Raw genomic sequence first — 17,197 nt, 5'->3', positions numbered from 1 at the left:
TCAGAGAGCACACAGAATATTTTCTCACTAAACCATAGAATGAGATCGGTATAATGCTTCCTTCCTCTTTTCCATTTTAGAAAGGCTGAAAATAACAAGCCAAACCATCTGTTAGAGAGTAGCAGAACTTGAATTCAGTCTTGCTGGCGCCATCAAAAGTGCTCCTCCAGACAGGTATCCAGTCTCCTCCAAAGCTACTGTGCTATTAACACTTGTTGGAGATGAGCTGACACATTTTACCTCCACCACGAATTTCTTACGATGATTCCACACGTCTTCTTAGTTTATAAGAAGATCAAGAAGTGAACAAATCATTTGTTATAAACCAAGGCCTAAGAGTGTCTCCGGACAAGCAGTCAGGGTTGTGAGTAACAGACATGAATGGTGAGTGCCACGAGTTTGCTAATCTTGAAAGAGAGCAAAGCTTCAAGAGAAGTTTAGACTAGAGATAGTCCCGTCCTTGGCACGGGGGAGAGATGTGTGTGCATGAAGGTTGGCAGTCAGATAAAGAGCAAGACATCTGAGTGTGCCACGCTGACCTCAGCTTTTTCACCCAAGTCAGTTCAATGGTGCAGAAATGCACAAAGCAATGAGTATGTACATGCCCACCACACCATGTTCCAACCACTAAAAGCAAGTGCCAGCAGGAAGGGGAGCAAGTTAGAACAGGAACATTGGAAGAGGGCCTGGCAGGAGGATGTAGAGCCCAATAAATAAGAAGCCACAAGCTTCCACCTGAGCTGCTGCTAAGGAATTGGGTAAACAGAGAGCTGGAAATATTGTTAGCGATCCTGTGTCTAGCCTCAGTTCTTGAAATCTTCATTTTCCCCGAATTTGGTCTAAACAAGGAGACCGAAGCTCCTCATTGATGATGTACAATGACTATGTTATTAATTCAATTTGAATTACAAGTGAAATTTTATATGAATTAGTTATTTGATTAATTATTTTCATCCTCTAAAGATTAAGTCTAGTGAGATCAGGAACTTTATCTCTTTTTATCTATTATTTTGTCACTTGACTCCAGCATAATGCATTGAATGAATACCCTCCATGAATACTCATATTTGAACGATTAAGTAAGCAGGTTTGCCAATTCCTTGTGGAGGTGGCCTTTTATACCACATTCCAGGTTTAGTAGAGATGGTAGGGCAGAGTGTAATCTGCTAGATCATGACCCGCGACACCAGTTGACTTGAGGTTCTCAGAACTCAGCAGTAACTATAGTCACACTCAGACGTGTTACCAGAGCTCAGGTTCTTCTCTCATCAAGAGAAAGATTTATTTTTGGAAGACATAGAGCATCACAAGATAATTTTATTAAGAAACTCTAAAGAAGGGGGAAACCTTCCCGGGTAGTATGGCGAGTCTCCGTCTTTCTTACTTCCCATCTGCATACACATGCTTTTAACTATTTTTGAGTAAGAGATTCTCAGGAAATTTCTTCCAGTGGGGGAACTTCCACCAAGGGCAGAAAGGAGTTCTAGGAAATGACACCCCAAGATAGTTTGCGGACTCTCTACATGCTCACCAAATCTCCAGTTTTGCCCCCTGCCTTGCCTCAGAGGCATCTATGTCAATTGACTTAGGTAATTCCTTATTTAAGGTAATTCCTTATATGTAAAACTTAAATGATAGTCCAGCTCATCAACACTTGAGAAAGCACAGCTCTTCTGCTTCTTGCATCACTTGAGAAAACCCATTTTAGTGCTCAAGCACCTCTTCAGAGCTTCGTGGATATCTCTGTTTCTCAGGCTATAAATGATTGGGTTGAACATGGGTGTCAGGATTGTGTAGAGTAGAGAGAACACTTTGCGTAAGAGTTGCGAAGAATTGGATGAGGGCACCAGGTACGTGGCAATCAGTGTCCCATAGAACACGGTGACCACAGTAAGGTGGGACGAGCAGGTGGAGAAGGCCTTTTGCCGACCTGCGCCGGATGGGATTCTTAGAATAGCAGCGAGGATGCAGGAGTAAGAGGCTGTGATGAGGGAAAATGGGACCAGAGTCACTGCTGAAGAGGTGGCAAAGGCAATTGTCTCCATCAGTGAGGTATCCATGCACGAAAGATGGACCAGAGGGGTGAAGTCACAGAAGAAATGATCAATTTCGCTGGGTCCACAGAAGCTTAGTCTGGAGAGTAGGACCATGGTGATCGCTGTGAGGAGGAAACAGCCGAGCCACGAACTGGCAGCCAGCTTGATGCAGAGGGGCCCAGTTATGAGGCTAGGGTAGCGGAGAGGGTGGCAGATGGCCAGGTAGCGATCATAGGACATCACAGCCAGCAAGAGACACTCTGTTGCAGCCAGGGATCCAAAGAAGTAAAACTGTGTGAGGCAGCCAGCCACAGAGATCGACTTCTGTCCTATAATGAGCAGCAACATCCTGGGGACAATATTGGTGGTATACCAGATCTCCAGAAAGGCCAGATTCACCAGGAAAAAGTACATGGGGGTGTGCAGGTGATGGTTGAATAAAACTAGCAAGACAATGAGGATGTTTCCAGAGACAGTTAAGGTGTTAAAAACAGTACGAAGAGGCAAATATTTAGCTGCCAGATGGAAGAGAATCCTTGAAGCACAAATTCCACTATGGTTGTTTGGTTTTCCCAGGATGATCTCACCATGCCGCTGCTTCCCGAGAACCAGGAAGGAAACCTGCAAAATGCAGAGCGGTCTAGTTTACATGCGGCACAGGGACTGTGAATAGGTGATCTTCGTTGTCCACGTGGATTCTTGAGAGTTTGGGAGGTGGGGTGGGTAGGCAAGAGGGAGGAAGTTGTTGTCATCTTTTCTTTCAAGACCTGAAGTGAAAAAGAAAAGAATTTGGAATAAGAACCTTCGTGCGGCCATTTTTTATCCCTCCTGTTTCTTCCGTGTTTATCTTTGCTCCCTTGGGAACAAGGCCAGGCTTTGGAGAAAGCAAGAAGCAGAAGAAGAGAAGGGAAGAGGTAAAGCAAAGGAAGAGAAGAGAAAGAAAGTGAGGGACAAGCACCGACATGTGCCCTCCTGGATTGCTATGGTAATCTGAGGAGTTGTGAGAAAGAAGGAAGAAGATCGAAAAGACAGAGAGAGAGGAGAAAAAAGACAGGTCCCAGAGGGTTTCTGCACACTAAGGGCAGAGGACAGCATCAAGGGTCTGGAGGAAAGCAGCCCACGCCCCGAGACCCTGCTTATCGTTAGGACCAGGTCTCCTTCTGGACCTCTGTCGTCTTCTCCTCTTTTCAACTTCCTAGGGTGTTCATGGTTTCCATGACACAACCAACAGTAAAGGCATCTCGGGCTGCTGCAAACTGTTAATGTTCTTGATGGTAACCAAAAGGCTAGCGGTTAGAGTCCTCCCTCTGATGCCTTGGAATAAAGGCCTGGCAATCTACCTCTGAGAAAGCAGCCATTGACAGGAGCACAGTTCTACTCTGACATACCCACCATGAGTCAGAGTCGACTCCTCAGCCACTAGTATCTAGTAAGCAAGAGAAAGATTGTGAGAGTAAGGTAAAAAAACAAAACAAACAAACAAAAACAAACCCTGAGGTCAGCAGTCATGCCAGTGCAATCCAGGTACACATGTGCTTTCTCCCATAATTTTAAAAAGATACAACCAGTCCGCAAACAAACAAACAACAGTCAGCAAATAGATTTCCTTAGGGCTGCAGTAAATAGGTTTTTAAAAAATCCCGAACCAGGTAGCTTAAGGCATGCACACCTTGTTTCATTGCACTTCACAGATGCGTATTTTTGGAAATTGCACCTTTGAGGCAATCCTGTGGAGCAAGTCTATTGGCGTCATTTTGCTAGCAGCATGTGCGCACTGCCTGTCTCTGTGTCACCTTGCCTAATTCTCACGATATTAACTATTGCGTAATGCTATCACACTCTTAATCGACTGCAATATGATGTAAACCCAACTGAGACGCAGTGGGAAACAAAAAAAAATTGTGTGGCTCACTTTCTTGTGAGATTTGCTGCAACCAAACTCTCAATCTATCCGAGGTATGCTTGTATGAAATGGCCTCCATTCTTTTGAGGGAGATAAGCTAGTTCCAGTCACCTCCTCAGACTTGTTTTGGTGAAAACTCTACTCCAAAGCCCAGGGACAAACAAATACCCCACCCAGGATCATCAACAACATTGCAGTGGTCTTTTACTTACTGTAGTATTTTCAGCCCCTTCAGACCAGATCTGTATCTCCTTAGGAATGATAATTAGAGGGGGCCCAAGTTGCTGCAAGTAGAAATGAGGAAATGCAGGCAGCAGCACAGAAAGACTATGGAAGTGTAATAACGAGGTACTTACAGCTAGACAACCCTCAACGCCAGAGGCTCTGCTTTCTTGGAGCCAGTCTTGAAATAAGTGATTTAATTTCTCTGATAGATTCTTATCTGTGAAATGGGACACCGGGTTAGAGAAGAGCTTAACTGGCCTAGTGTGGCGGAACACTCACAAATGCAAAGACTGAGCAATCTCTGGTTTTTCAGGACTTAAAAGTCTTACTGCTTAAAAATCCCAAGGAATTGCCCTTGCTTTGAAGGGGGCATTGACTTGAAATATCAAGTCTCTGTGGCAGCACTGGCTCTGAATGAATGAGTGTGTGTGTGTGTGTGTGTGTGTGTATGTGAGTGTGTGTGCGTGTGCGCTCTCATATGTAATTGTGGAATTAAGATGCTCCTGTGATCCCTTAGCACACCAACAACCTTTGGAAAATGTATTGAAAGCGAATCCAAAGCCCTGGGTTCTTTTGGTGGAGCATTCCTTCCAGTTTTCTAAGTGATCAGCGGACTCACTTGGAATCTCAGCTGACCTGGAGTCCTGGTGTCTAGAGCATGCCCAGTAGAACATGGGGAGCTTGAGGGAAGTGCCCCACAAGGGCTTCCCTCCATTCCCTCCAGTGCACACATGGCAGTCTCAGACTTGGAGTGCCGTGGTGCACGCTGCTTGGAGGCAAAAGCAAAACCCGTGGATTCTGACCGGTAGTGACACTATAGGACAGAGTACACTCTTTCTTAGGGTTTCCAAGGACACATTCTTACCAAAGCACACTGCCTACATCTTTCTGCCCTGGGGCAGCTGTCGGCTTGGTTAACAGTCAAGCACTAAGCACTGCTTCTCCACGGCTCCTGCATGGAGGCAGTGAAGAGTTAAACGATGTAGCTGTGGTCGCCAGCTTGAAAATGACAGAAACCAGATTCAGACCCTGGAGTCTTCCCACCAGACAATTAGCATAGCCTCTCATGGGACCTGGGAAGCACACCTGTGAAATGCAGGCTACCGGGCACCCTCTCTCAGAGAAGGGGAGTGGGTGGAAATTTCCACAAGGCAACTTTTAGCCCAGGTTTTCATTTCAGAGCAATGCTGTGTAGGTTGGGGCGGGGGGGGGGAGGGGGGAGTGGGGCAAGGCGGGAACAGCCCACATGCTGTTTCCTGGGCTTACTGTCATACTACTACCACCGTGTCCTTACGTTATAATCGTAAAAGAAAAATACATCGGGTCAACCTCCAGCCTTAAATAGTGGAAAATGGAATTAAAGCATAATGGAATTTCCCCCATGAACTTTGTAAAGCCCCCTCATATATAAATCCCCTTTTTGAGACTCAGGAGAAAGCAAGGCTTTCTACTACTGTCTCAGAAACCCACAGAGGCAGTTCTACCCTGCCCTATAGGGTCACTATGAGTAGAAATCAAGCTGATGGCAGTGAGTCATTTGAGAATAACAAAGGGATAGCCATATCTTCTTTGTAGCCACTTAACATTCCTGCTTCCAGACAGCTGTGTCACCTGGGCGCGGTGCAGTAAGGCAGGATGGACAAGATGAAATGAGTAGAAGATAAGAGTACAGAGCTGACAAGAAAGGCAGTGGAACCTGACACAGGTTCTGATAACAGGCCTAGGTTCGAATCCCTACTCATGCACACAGAGAGAATGAACTAATTCTTAGCCCTCCAGGTCTCCAGCAACAGGGCTTTCAAAGCCAGCGGACAGGTTGGTGATTCTGATGTCTTGGAGGGTGACAAATGGTTGCTTTCAACGACTAACTTAGAGGTTGATAGTTTGAACCCACTCAGCTGCATTATGTAAGAAAACCCTGGCAATCGGCTTCTATCGAGATTATAGCTCCCCCAAATCCTTGCGGTAGTTCTACTCTGTAACACCTGGGGGTCTCTGGCAATTGTAAATCACATTACAACAAGGAGTTTTTGTTGTTATGGTTATTTATCTATGTTATTAAGAATTTATGTTTTTATTAAATATGAACCTGCTGTCTCTTCCACTACCTCTTTCCCCAAGCAGAAGTGAAGAAATGTAAAAGTTAGAAGTCTGGACTCTACTATGGTGCTTCTGGGTTAACCCTGCTCACATAGACCGCTTGGCTCCAGAGTCACAAACCAAACATGGCTTACAGTTTGCCTGGACATCACATTGACCCAGGGCTGAGGCAGTGAGGGCTCAATATGTGGTAGCTCTCTTCTCCTTTCCGCTCCTCTCCTCTTAATTTCTTTCTCTTTCACCCCTCTCATTTTCATCAACACTTTTTTTTATTAGCCATGACCTTTCCCAGAAAGGAATCTGCTTCCTTCACTGCAGATGTTCAGTAAGAAGGATTTGTGAAAACAATTTAGACCCACTAAAAAAACTGTCACCTAGTTGACTGACACAGAAACTGTAGGACAAACTAGACCTGCTCCCTTGGATTTCAGTTTCTAAGGCGGTACATCTTCACAGAAGCAGTTTACCACTGTCTCCTCCAAGCAGCTAGTGAGGTTGAACTTCCAACCTTTCCCTTGGCAGCTGAGTACTTAATCATGGTGCCATCAGGACTCCTGTGAAGACAATTAGAGGAGACTAATGAGTTGGAATGGGCTTGGCAGCGGGTTTTGATTTTTTTTGAAGCATTTGGAGGAGGTTTTGAATTTGATCATTTTTTCATATCAAATTCAAAACCTCCTATATTCCTAATTGAGAAGCTTTCCATTCCCCCAGGATGGAAATGCTTACACTCATAATGTAAGCATGTGGGAAAGAGAAGAATCATACCATAAAGCAAAATAAAAACAAAACTACTCAGTGAATCTGTTATTTTGGCTGAATTAAGTGGACAGTAAATTAAACAATCACTTCAGCCAACACCCAACTGATTATCAAGGATCGTTGGCTCATGCCTCCTGGTTCAAGTGGACCTTGGTCAGACAAATACACAAATAGCTTGATTTTCCCAATCAATTGATTAGTTGGCTTATTATGTTAGGATATTGTAACCTGTCCTCTTCTAGCAAAGGAGAAATTAAAAAGAAGGAGGGCTACAGGTGATCCCAATAGAATAGATGGTGTTACCTGGCAGACCATCTGAGAGATCCACTGCTACTTTGGGGAGCCAGACCATGGCATGACCACCTCCCTCGGATCCAGGTAATTGGGTGGACATTTGTGATCCTTCTTTTTTCCAGAAACACAATTCCCTGTGACTTGACAAAACTGAGTGTGAGCTTGCTCTCTCACTCCCTCTCTCTGAAGTTAAGAGGTCCGATGAGCTTTGGTCCCATTTCTCAACTTCTTCCCTCAGTGCAAACTGGAGTCCCTCTGTGAGCAAAGCCACCTCGTCCCTAGACAGAGTTGCTCTCGGGCATTTCCCAAAAGGCTCTAGCAGGGAATGGCTGTTTACCTGGAAAATTATGAAACCAAGGGACCTTCACTTTATAGGGAATCTATTTTCTGCCTTGCTTTGGGTTAAACTTCCACTTCAATATAATGACTCTTTATGTTTTATAGCCTTTATAAAGAGCTTTAATCTAACGATTGAAAATACATGCGTATGTGATGCTTTAGCGGGAACATATTAGAGGAATATTTTGAAGGAAGTATTCAATTTGATTTTAACCTCTGGAAGAAAAATTACATTACTTACTATTACAATTACTTATTACAATTCCTTACTATGTAGGTTTTTTAAAAAACTGAAACTAGTATCTTCAGAAATAAATACCTGAGAAAAGCCATTAATCAGGAATCTAAAGACTTTGTGTTCTCTTGGATTCTTGTCATTGATTATTTTAAGAAATTTAAGTTTAAGAGTGACGGTCTTATGATGCTAATTCACTGACAGGCATTAACACACTACAAAGCCATTTGTTCAAACCAACAAATTATTACAGATGTCAAATGAGTCCAACAATTAAAACAAGGGTAAAATAACCAATGAGCTGGAACAAATTCATTTGATTTTGAGAGTTAAGGCATATTTTTCTATTTTTACTACTAAATACCCAGACTTTTGCAAGCATTTAACCACTGTTTTGAGCCCACAAATGAACAAAACCCTAATATCTGAATTGCGCTCATAAGTATTTATAACTACAAAGCCATAACTTGGTCTGAAAGACCTTTTGAGGGGACATTCTTTTTTTCTTTCAAGAACACACTGCAAAACACCCACCAATTCAACAATCCCCACACATACAATGCAGTAGCATTGATGATATCCTTCAAGTTATGCAAACATTCTCAGCAGTTTTTCTAAATTAGCCTTTTTTTACACATTAGACTCCTGAGGTTCCTATCTAATTGTTCAAGTTGTTGTTGTCAGTTTGACCCTATATAGATAGTTCTTTAAAAAGCATAATGCTCAAGGCAGACATTTTTACTAGTTAAGCTAAACTATTATATATATTTATGTACATATATAAATTTAAAATAATTGTATTGGGAGTTCTTATAGACAATTGCTGCCACCATGATTCCCTCCCTCCCCAAGCTACTCCCTAGGAAGCCTTATTATATTAAATATTATTATTTTGTGTGTGTGTGTGTGTGCGCGCCGTATCTTACACCATCCACTGTATCCTTTCACCTACAATTTCTCTGAGTAATTACTCCATTCTCTGTCTGAAGGCCAGGCTTTTCACGTCCCTGGTCATCGGCCAAAGGGAACTCAGTGGAGGAGGCTTAATCCCTGTGGAGTCTCTGCAAACGGATTTTGGGCTTTCATTCTCTTCTGTCGTCTGTACACAGGGTGCTCAGCATTTAAACTCTAACCAGTTCCTTCCTTTGATCTTGGATTTTTGAATTTGCAATCCTTGGATCACACAGGCTGATGTGCTTCTTCACTGTGAGTTTAGCTGACATCACACTTAGATGGCTGCTTGTTTCGAGACAAGAATTTAAGACCCCACAAGCTATTCTTTCTGATAGCTGGGCTTAATTTGATTTTTTTTAAACCACACTATGCCATAGCACATATATCTTCACTGATTCTTTCTTCAAGGTGAATATTGATCAGACCCACATCATAAGAACACAGAATCTATTTTTGAGACCATCTTGTGTGTACTGGAAAAAAATATATATGATGTTGTTGTTGGACTGCTCTCTATATGTCTAGGAGGTCAAGTTGGTTGATAGTATTGCTTAGTTCTTTTGTGTCTTTCCTGATCATTTATCTTTCCTTATCAGTAGTGTATTGAAGTCTCCTACTATTACTGTCATGGTCTACTTCTCGCTTCAGTTTTGTGAGAGTTTGATTGATGTATTTCTAAGATTGTTCACTGATTTGTATAGGGTTTATATGTGATATCTTCTTAATATGGTAAATTTTTAGGGAGGACTGGGAAAAGATTTGGGCATTCTGTTAGTCCTTTAATCATTATGTAATTTTTTCTCTCTAATTATGTTTTTTGCCTTCAAATGTATTTTATCAGAGATTAATAGTGCCACACCTGCTTTAACAGTTTATTTTTTATAAATCATTTTATTGGGGCTCTTAAAGCTCTTATAACAATGCATACATCAATTGTATCAAGCACATTTATACATATGTTGCCATCATCATTTTAAAAAGATTTTCTTTCTACTTGAGCCCTTGGTATCAGCTCCTCTTTTATCCCTCCCTCCCCTCCCATTCTCATAACTCCTTGATAAATTATAAATTATTGTTATTATTATTTTCATATCTTACACTATCTGCTGTCTCCCTTCACCCATATTTCTGTTGTCCATCCCCCCCTCCCGGGGAGGGGATTATACGTGTATCACAGATTGGTTTCCCCTTTCTCCCTCTTCTCACACCACCTTCTGCCTACCCTCATGGTATTGCTACTCACATAATTATTTCTGGAGTGTTGATCTGTCTTGGATTCTGTGTGTCGAGAGCTCTTATCTGTACCAGTGTATATGCTCCAGTCTAGCCATATTTGGAAGAAAGAACTGAGGTCATGATAGTAGGGCGTGGAGGTGGTGGTGAGGAAGCATGAAAGAACTACAGGAATGTTGTGTGTTTCATTGTTGCTACACCACACCCTGGCTGGCTCTTCCTGTCCTTGAGACCTTTGTGTGAGGGGATATGCAATTGTCTACACATGAGCTTTGGATCTCCACTCTGACCCCCCTCGTTTGCATCAATGTGATTGTTTGTTTTGGGTCTTCTGATGCTTGATACCTGATCCTGTCAAAACCTCATGATCACACAGGCTAGTGTGCTTCTTCCATATGGGCTCTGTTGTTTCCCTGCTAGATGACCACTCGTTTAACTCCAAACCTTTAAGATTTCAGATGCTATACCTTTTAATGGCCGGGGGTCATCAGCTTTCTTCACCACATTTGCTTATGCACCCATTTAGACGTTAGCAATCATGTTGGAAAGATGGACATCATAGAATGCCAGGTTATGAGAACAAAGTGTTCTTGCATTGAGGGAGGACTTGAGTAGAGACCCAGTGTCCATCTGCTACCTTGATATTTAACCTATAAATATATGTACACCGACCTATATCCCTAACATTATATATTAATATATTTGCATATATACATGCCCATATTTATACCTCTATAATTATCTTTTGCCTAATTCTTTCCTCGATTTTCTTTTATTTTCCTTTTGTCCTACTATTATGTTTGAATTTCATTCAGCAATCAGTAATTCCTCTCAACTACATTGCACTTGCTCAGACCTCACCAGGCATTCTACGCCCTCCTGGCCATTGATTTTAGACCTCTTGTCCCTGGGTTTGTTGGCTCCCCCCTCCCTTTCTCTGAGTTCCCTCTCTCCCTTGTCCCCGCGGAACCATTGGTCCCGTTGTTTTCTCCTCAGGATTGTTTGTCTTACCTCTATTATATAGACATGGGGCGGGGGTGGGGGGGGGGAAGGAAGAAGAAGAAAGGGGAAAAGGAGCTTATGAATAGTTCCAGGTCTGTCAGCTGACCCTTGTGTATGTGTGCCGATTGGGTCTGATGGGGTTCCAAGTCCTGTCTCCTGAGCCAGAATTCTATTTTGGGGATTCCTCGGAACTTTGGTGCTTTGCTCCCCTTGCTGCTCTGTTGCACTCCCTTTATATTTTGCCCTGGTGTGGTGGTGGTCAGACTGGGCACAATTCCCACACTGTGTTTCCAGTGCTGTCCCATGAAGTGCTTTGGGTCAGTGAAGGGACATCGTGTATCTTCTTGCGGCTGGCCCTGTGGTCCTCTCTGTGCCTCCGCTGCTCCTAGCAGGAGTGTTGTCCTCGAGGCTGGTGGGCCAGAATGAGGTCCTCTCTCTCGCTTACTCTTTTCCTCTTAGTTTGCTCCCATGTCAGACCTGATTTTTTTTATTGTCATTCATTTAACATTTTATCCAGCCTTTTTAGTCTATTTTAATCTTTGTGTCTGAGGGTTGTTTCTTGTAAGCAGCATATTCATGGTTGTTTGTTTATTTGTTTGTTTAACCTAGTCAGTTACTATGTCTCTTGAGTGGTGCATTTAATTCATTAACATTTTTGTGTCATTGTTGATGTTTATGGGTTTGTTGCTATCATTATTATGTGTGGTTTTTGTGGTGTTATTAGTTTCTTTGTCCTTTCTACATATATGTGCTACTATCTCTTGAGTGGTTCTCCAAGATTGCTTGCACTCCACATTCTCTTTCTTGATGTGTTTGCCTTCTGATTGTTGGAGAGGGATACACTCTCAGTGTGATCAGCTGATCATCTGAAACCAAAACCTCTGACCTATTTTTAACTTGTTCTAGTGTGTAGTATTTTCTGATTTCTTTTGGATTAAAGTTTATCTGTGTTTTATTTTGTTGTTGCTGGTGGTTTTTGTTTGTTTGTTTTTTTGGGGAATGACTTTCTTGATATGAAATCTAGGATAGGTAAGTCTATAGAATCACTAGCTACACTAATAGATTCTTAGGGAGTTGGGAGGCAACGGGGAACTAGTAACAATGGATACAAGAATGAAGAAAATGAACAAAACATTGATTGATTGTGGTGCTGATTGCACAACTCTTTTTAATAAATTTAAACCATTGACTTGTAGCACATATAATATATATGTCAAAAAATCAGTTAAAAGTAACTATGTGATACTTTTGGTTCAAGGTTTAAAAATTATCCCACACCAATAATTTCAGGGGATTAGCCAGTGTCCATGGAGTTTATAAATTTGGAGTCTATAAGAATTTGAAATTTTCTCTTCTGTGTTTTTAGGTGGGATGTCCTTTTTTATATATCATTTTATTGGGGGCTTGTACAACTCTTACCACAATCCATACATGCATCCATTGTGCCAAGCATATTTGTAAATGTGTTGCCATCATCATTCTCAGAACATTTGCTTTCTGCTTGAGCCCTTGGTATCAGCTCCTCATTTTCCCCCTTCCTCTTCCCTCCCTCCTCCCTCATGAACCCTTGATAATTTATAGATTATTATTACTTTGTCATATCTTACACTGTCCAACATCTCCCTTCACCCACTTTTCTGTTGTCCATCCTCCAGGGAGGAAGTTATATGTAGATCCTTGTAATCGGTTCCCCCTTTCTACCCTACCCTCCTTCCACCCTCCCAGTATCACCACTCTCACCACTGGTCCTGAAGGGATCACCTGTTGTGGATTCGCTGTTTCCAGTTGCTATCTGTACCAGTGTACAACCTCTGGTCTAGCCAGTTTTGTAAGGTAGAATTGTGATCATGATAGTGGGGGGAGGAAGCATTTAAGAACTAGAGAAAAGTTGTATGATTCATCGTTGCTACACTGTACCCTGACTGGCTTGCCTCCTCCCTGCAACCTTTCTGTAAGGGAATGTCCAGTTGCCTACAGATAGGTCTTGAGTTCCCAACCTGTACTCGCCCTCATTAAAAATGATATGAGTTTTTGTTCTTTGATACCTGATCTCTTCAACACCTGTGATCACACAGGCTGGTGTGCTTCTTTCATGTGGGCTTTGTTGCTACTCAGCTAGGTGGATATTCTTAATTATATCTACTTACTGAGTATCATCTGTATGTCAGGCATTATGCTAAAGTCCTCATCAACTTCCTCATTTTATAAATGAAGAAATCCAGGTTTTGAGAGATTAAGTGACTTGTTCAAGATTACTGCCACAATAGAATATGAGGAAATTTGGATCAGGTTTCAAGCTGGACAGTTAGTCTAGACTGAAGTCTGTCTTAACCAATACTCAGCTCCTATAATCGAGTCTCTCACATAATAAGGTTTTTAATAGATATTTTAAAATAAACATTTATCAGTCAAATGAGTAAATAGCTATCTGAGAGAATATCTGGCTTCAAATTCACTGTTCTTTTCATTTCAGAAAAGCCTTTTCTCCAACTTTCCCCAACAGGAGCTGTTACTCTGACAAGTCAAAGGAAAGGATCTAGCTATTGAGCTGAGGCTGATCATGAGTAGAAATGATTACTAAAGTTAGTAGATGATATTTTTAGTGACAAATTGTATCTTAAAAAGTTAAAGGTTACTAATTTAAAAATAGCAAAGATTATTTTATTAACAGCAAGACCATTTAGTAGAAGTTTTTCTTAAGCTAGCTTCTCTAGAGAAGCAAAACCAGTGATGTTCATTTATCTATATCTAGTGAAAGGTTTATTTCAAGGAAATCAATTACACAATTTTAGAGTCTGACAACTTCCAAGTCCATGGATTAGATGTCAGATTGGATTTATTTCCCTGCAGGGACTGATGAACCCAAGACTGACATGTCAGAGGGCAGGTTTATGGTGCAGAAGCAAATGAATTCAAGGTTAGCAGTTCAGGTGGCAGGCTGTTGCTGACTCTAGGATTTGGCAGGGAATGTAGTAGGACAGTGGCTCATGTACAAAGAACCAGAGGTCAGAAGATGAGCCTGATGGAGGATCCAGCAAAGGCTGACTAGACAAGAACAGATCCATTCTGGGTTGGGGGCTTCTTCACCAGCACTACACTTCAATGCACCCTTTATACTATGAATTGAGTAAGCTGTATGTCGGGCGTCTGGGGTCGTAGAGGCTTGAAGATAAACAAGTGGACATCCAGCTGAGAAGCAACAAAGCCCACATGGAAGAAACACACTAGCCTGTGTGATCACGAGGTGTTGAAGGGATCAGGAATCATGCAGCTAAGACCCAAAACAGAACAAAAATATCATCTTGATGTGAGTGAATGGGAGGGCAGAGTGGAGCTCCAAAGCCCATCAGTAGTCAATTGGACATCCCCTGTCAGAAGGGCCTCAAGGAAGAGATGAGCCAATCAGGGTGAAGTATAGCACTGATGAAACACACAACTTTCCTCTAGTTCTTTAATGCTTCCTTCCCCCACTAACATGACCTCAATTCTACCTTACAGATCTGCTTAGACCAGAACATGTACACTGGTACAGATAAGAGTTTGCAACACAGGAAATCTAGGACAGATAAACCTTTGGGGCCAATAATGAAAGTAACAATACTAGGAGGGTAAGGGGGGAGGGGAGAAAGGAGGAACCAATTACAAGGATCAACAAATATTCCCCTCCAGGGGGATGGACAACAGAAAAGTGGATGAAAGGAGACAGTGGTTGGTTTAAGACATGAAAAAAATAATAACTTATACATGATCAAGAGTTTATGAGGGAGGGAGGGAAGGAGGGAGGGAAAAAATGAGGAGCTGATACCAAGGGCTCAAGTAGAAAGAAAATGTTTTGAAAATGTTGAGTAGACATTTGTACAAATGTGCTTGACACAATGGATATATGTATGGATTGTGATAAGAGCTGTAAGAGCTCTCAATAAATTGATTAAGTAAATAAATAAGAAGTGTGTCGAGACCAGTGTAAATTCTTGTGTGAGACATTTCATGCAATAAAGAAGGCAGGGAAGGAATCCTTACTGTCTTCCCAGGTTTAGATGTTGGTGGGATCCCGGTTGGGTGAGGGTAATGGCAGGTGGGTTAATGGACTTCACAACTTGGGGACTTTCGGGGTGGTTGTTAGTGCTTTACAAGAGTTTTGCCATTTTGATGTGTTAGCTAGCATCCCATATGGATGGGTATTATCTAAAGCAAAAAAACAAAAAGGGAGCTAACAAGTATTGGCAAGTATGTAGAGAAAATGGAACAGCTATGCATTGCTACTGGGACTGTCCAACGATGCAGTCACTGTGGGAAATGAAGCTAAGCATAGAATTACCATATGACCCACTAACTCCGCCCCAAATAATTGACAAGTAATGGTTCAAACAGATCCATGTACAACCATGTTTATTAGAGCATTATTCACAATAACCAAAGCGTGAAGCCAATACACGGGTCCATCAAAGAAGACCAGACACTTCTGTGGTATTTGCACAGAATGGAGAATTATTTAGACCTCTTGGTCCTTCTATAGGTTCTGCCTGAGCACAATGAAATGTTCTGGAATTCCGTTCTTCTCCATGTTAACCATAGTTTGTTCTGAGGCACACAAGTGACTGCCTTTGTGTAGTCAATAAAACACAAGTAAACATCTTTCTGGTATTCTCTGCTTTCAATCAATCCCCATCTTACTTCAGCAATGATCTCTCTAGTGCTGTGGCATGCATTCTTCTGAACTCTTTTTCAATTTTGGAATCTCCTTGTTGATGCATTCTTGAAACTATTGTTGAACAATCTTCATCCAAATTTTGCTTGCATGTAATATTAAGGATATTGTTGCATAAAGTCTACATTCTGTTGATTTATTCTGTTAGGTCACCTTTCTTGGAATGGAGACAAATATGAATCTCTTGTATTCAGTTGGCCAGGTATTTGCTTTTCTAATTTCTTGGCATAACTGAGTGAGTGTTGCCAGTGTTTCATAAGATTGTTGAAACATTTCAATGTATATTCCATCAGTTCCTGGAGTCTTATTTTTCTCTAGTGCCTTTAGTGTAGTTTAGATTTCTTCCTTCAGTACCATTAGTTCTTAATCACATGATATGTCTTGAAATGGCTGAACATCAACGCCCCCTCCCTTTTTTTATTCATTGACTATATATAGTCTTTCCATTCCTTTTTCTTTTTAAAAAATGTTAAAAATTTTATTAATTTATAACTTACATATCATCAACTCAATAGTGTAAACATATCAAAGAGCTGCGCAATTATCACCACAAACAATTTTAGAACATCTTCATCCTTTTAGAACTCATTATCATTAGCTCCTCATTTCTTCCCATATGCACTCTGTATCATTCAATATTTTGTACACAGAATCTTTCAGTATTGCAACTTGAGGTTTGGCTTTTCCCTTCAGTTCTTTCAACTTGAGATATGCTAAGTGTATTCTTTCTTTTTGACTCTCTAACTTTAGACCATGCACATTTTATTATAATATTTTACTTTGCCTTTTCAAATCACCCTTTGAAATTTTCCATTCACTTGTTTTACTTCATCATTTCTTCTAACACACACACACACACACACACACCACCTTTTTGTTCCTCTAAGAACCCAGACTAAGGCACTGATGTTACATAATTAAAATAAAGATAAAGGCATAAGGAAATATAAACACAAGTTCCACTGCTTTTCTCTCTGTTTGTCAGACTGTGGTGATGCTAGAAGATATTCCACCAGTAATTGAAATACCGGCAAGGATATCTATGGTGGACAAGTTACAGTGGAGCTTCAGACTGGGAAGAAAGTCCTAGTCATCTGTTTCTGAAAATTAGACATTGGAAATCATATGTTACACAAAAGAAGGTTGTAAAATGTATGCTGGGAAATGAGTCACACAGGGTGGAAGGCATTCAATATATCTAGTGGTTGCACCATTTGAACTTCAACATACCAAGAATTACGAGGATGCCACAGGATCAGGAAGTGTTTCATCCAGATGTATGATGTCATAGGATTGCCATGACTTGGGGCTAACAGGAAAGCAATGAATAAATCTACAAGAATCAGCTACAGATTCATTCTGTATAGATAACTTTATTTACTGTGTCACTAGAAAAGTTAACTTAC

The 17,197-nt window shown here is 41.4% G+C and overlaps 1 pseudogene; it reads right to left on the bottom strand.

Annotated features, from left to right (window-relative positions):
• Positions 1 to 1,393: 1,393 nt before the first annotated feature.
• Positions 1,394 to 2,761, bottom strand: LOC142436980 (olfactory receptor 11A1-like; annotated as a pseudogene).
• Positions 2,762 to 17,197: the final 14,436 nt, after the last annotated feature.

Source organism: Tenrec ecaudatus, chromosome 1 (genome assembly GCF_050624435.1).
Source record: "Tenrec ecaudatus isolate mTenEca1 chromosome 1, mTenEca1.hap1, whole genome shotgun sequence".
NCBI lineage: Eukaryota > Metazoa > Chordata > Mammalia > Afrosoricida > Tenrecidae > Tenrec > Tenrec ecaudatus.
The sequence above is the reverse complement of the archived record's forward strand: the minus strand, read 5'-3'. Positions and strand labels throughout refer to the sequence as shown.